Here is a 3,744-nt window from a genome sequence, read left to right as displayed (position 1 = left end):
TTCCAGCGAAGCTGGAGACCTCTGCTGTAGGGCCGGCCCTCTTGCTGCCTGACTTCTCTGACTTCCTATTGGCCGGAGATAGGGGTCTGCCGGTACACAAACCAGCGACAAGGCTGTTTAGTGCATGGCGGTGAACAGCCATTAACAAGATGATTTGTCTCTGGTCCTGCAACACTCCTCCAGCTCTCAGCAAGGAAGAAAGTTCACCAAGCCAAAGGGGGGAATGGGATGGGTCTGATGTCATCCCTGGGTGTTGGTTGGGGGTGCGGTCTATGTAATGAACGTCGCGCAGGGGCTGCCACGCGAGAAAGTTTCTGTGCGGCGTGGAAGGGAGCGCGGATCCGCGGGTAGCAGCGGGGCCCAGGCAGTAGGTGCGCGTCCCGGGACGTCCTGGAGTCTGCGCAGCCAAGTAACCATATATTCAAGCACAGGGCCGGTGGGGTTGAATCATGGCCACGGGAAGTAATGCACACTCACCCAGCTAAGTGAGCACCCTCAACCCGTCTTTGGTTTATTCAGGCGAGGGTGACCGAATTGCCCTAGTGCTGTGCTGGCCCCTGTGATTTCCCCAAATTCGGGAAACTCGACTGCATAATTTTTATTAATTTGCGACTGCGTTTGTGGTCTCGGTTTATGCCATTTTCTCATATTTGTTACCATCCGTTCTTTTTCTTTCTTATGTGTTTGTTTTTCTGTCTTTCTTTTTTTAATGCCTGTATTTTTGCCCATCCTTGTCAAAAAAAAAAAAAAGACATCTTTAGAAAATTATGTCCTGGGTTAGTGAGAACTCTAGACTCCTTAATTCGTTACTGCACTTAACCTGCACCATACCCGGGCTCGGGACCAGAACACCCGTAGCTGAAAGACAGAAGCCGCTGGTAGAAAGCCATTCTACTGATTCATTCAAAACAAAACAAAACACCCCTCGTCATTTTATTATCTTCCTAACATAAGTTGGCTTTCAACTTCATCAAATCAGTTCAAAAGCACCTTTCTCTCGGATATGCCTCTGGTCCCCGCGGTTCACAGCCCCCAATGCCACCCCCAGGCCACCCTCGCGTCCGTCGTTCTCTCTTCACTCCGGGTCAAGTTCGTCCATCTCCCTCCCGTCCGGACTCCCTGGGCACTGGCACCGCACTCGCCGCCTTTCCCACGCGTGTCCCGCTGAGGTTCCAGCACACACCTGGGGTGACCAGCCCCACGCGCGTCCGTGCTCGGGGTCTGCAAGGGACCGGACCCTAAAGGGCATTTGGGCTCCTTCGCTGGGTCCTGATGGGCGCCCGGACCGCGAGTCCGCCAGCGTGGAGTCCCCGGAGGCCCCGACCCCTGGGTGGCGGAGGAGTCCCAGCGTTCCGGAATCTCCGGGTTCATAACGTTCGCGCGGGCTCGGGAAGCGTCCGCGGGGCACTAGGGGCGCCCATCATGTTGACTTTGAGGCCTCGCTCCGGATGCTCGGCCGTGGACCTGTGGGTATTCCAGGTGTGGCCCCTGCGGTGACACCTGGATCATCAAGGAGACCGCACAGACTTTGTACACCGTCTCTGTGGCGCAATCGGTTAGCGCGTTCGGCTGTTAACCGAAAGGTTGGTGGTTCAAGCCCACCCAGGGACGAAAGCCTTTAGGCTTTTAACAAACAACTTTCCATACTTACAGCTATTTGTGTGCTGACTTGCCAACTGAAAAGTGCACACTCCTACATTCTTCTCAGAAATTTACAAAGCCCACAAAAATCCCAAATCCTGTACTTAAATAAATAGCCTGTCACACGTTATCTATTTATAGCCTGGTGTCTGGCAGGGAAAACAGCAAAGTCAATTTGTATTTTTTTTTTTTTTGATGGGGGAAGTGCAGTGAGGAGGGGGACATCTGTGTACAACCCCCTCCTACTGTCTTTGGTTTATTTGGGGATGGATAGAGTGGGAATCATTTCTTAAGAAAGGAAAACTATGAACAGCAAGTCACCAAGGCACAGGAAACGGACCAGATTTAAATAAAACGGGTAAACTTTACACCACCGGCTAAAGATACGCATATGACAAGGGCGACCGGAAAGTAATTCCTAATCACAATACCCTAGAACCGACTTCTTTGGAAAACCATGTGTTGTGGAAACACCAAAATACACCACAGAAACGGGCAGGCCCGGCCGTGTATGGTAAGGACTCTAGGGACTGGTAGTGTCGGTTTTGGCCTCTGCAGGTGAGCAGCCTCTATGGAAGGCTCTGGACCGCTGGTTTGCTCCCCAGCTCTTAGGAAGGACCCCAGAGCAGTTCGCACCCCACGTCCCCCAGGTGCTCAGCCACCGCGGAGAGGAGGGCGATGGAGGGCTCTCAGGTGCTTGGGGGAAATACTGCACCTGCAAGAGTGGCATCGGCCCACCGACTTCACAGCGACTGCCCTCACCACCCAACCGAGACACGGACGCCTGCACTTCATGCTGCTCGCAAAGCAACTGTATTAGAGAAATCACTTCTGCAGGACAGACAGGTTCAAAGGAAGCCTCGGAAACTGGTTCACGCTGAGCACCTACCGTCCAGCAAGTGGCTCGACATGACAGTATAGTGGTTAGTACTCAGCGTTGTGGCCACAGCAACCTCGTTTCGAATCTGAATCACGACAATTATCGTCCTCCTTCCCGTCTGGAATGCTGCTTTCTTGCCCCCTGCACCCAAGCCTAGCTAATGTCTTGACCAGACTCCAGTCTCCCTAGTTCAAGTCCCGCGGACAGGGAGGAACTCAAACACTATTAGTACAGTTTGCAGCTTGGAGTCTTCACTGTCAATCACGTTGTCTCAGGTGGACTCACAAAATCGCCTTCACTGTCAGTCACCCTAGGCCCAGGGCATAGTAAGCACCATCTTTGAGCAACATCCCCACCCCTGGTTTTGGTCGTGTCAGCATGATGCAGGGTCTGAATGTTCCTATCTGAATGTCTTAGTAATAACACATTAGTGGGAAAGCTTGTTTTATACGCCCTGCCCTCCCTGTATGTGTCCTCCCCCCCTTATTACTAGTGATGGCTCCTAGTAATGGAGTCTCAGCTGGCCATCTCCTTCACCAGGCAAAGATTCCAGGGGTAGGACTGGGCTGCATTCAATTCAGTTGTTGGTCAAGGGTGCCCCATGGAAATCTCCAAACCACCCAGGCTGCTGCTAAGACACAGGGCTGCTCTCCAGAAATTACCAGCGGGTTTCATTGCTGAGGTAACATCCACACATGGAACATGGGGAAGTCAAGCTGAGTCATACAGGAAGCCTGCATCCCTACCTTTTAGTTTCTATAGAAAAAGAAAAGCAGACACCAGCCAACCCAGTCACAAAACCATTGACCTACAAAATGTCCTGCCTACAAAATATGAAGGACAATGGTGGCACAGAACTTGTGGGAATAGCAAACCAGTGTCTGAAGTGACTTAAGGCCTACTCCACAAGAAGGAACCCACATCCAGCACTTGCTTGTGTAGCCAAGAACCAGCATAGATATTATACACACACACACACACACACACACACACATATATGATAGAGAAATAAAAAGATACGAAAGACCTGGATAAATTCGGACCCCTCTAGCAGAAAAAATAGAGCCAAAAATCTAAGCAGGGAGAGAAGAATCAAAAATCTATATTAACCGTTTCAGTGAAGATAAAGTTAGATTATAATCTTGAGAAATAGGAAGTTACTCCCTTGTGATTATCACTGGTATTTTCAGAATTTTTCAACGATCACTGGTATTTTTACAATT

The 3,744-nt window shown here is 50.7% G+C and overlaps 1 non-coding gene across 1 annotated transcript; it reads left to right on the top strand.

Annotated features, from left to right (window-relative positions):
- Positions 1 to 1,537: 1,537 nt before the first annotated feature.
- On the top strand, positions 1,538 to 1,611 carry Trnan-guu (transfer RNA asparagine (anticodon GUU)). The gene has a single exon. It is a non-coding gene; the product is annotated as a tRNA-Asn (tRNA).
- Positions 1,612 to 3,744: the final 2,133 nt, after the last annotated feature.

Source organism: Chionomys nivalis, chromosome 18 (genome assembly GCF_950005125.1).
Source record: "Chionomys nivalis chromosome 18, mChiNiv1.1, whole genome shotgun sequence".
In the NCBI taxonomy this organism is placed as follows: domain Eukaryota; kingdom Metazoa; phylum Chordata; class Mammalia; order Rodentia; family Cricetidae; genus Chionomys; species Chionomys nivalis.
Note: the sequence above shows the minus strand (reverse complement) of the source record. Positions and strands in the feature narration are given on the sequence as shown.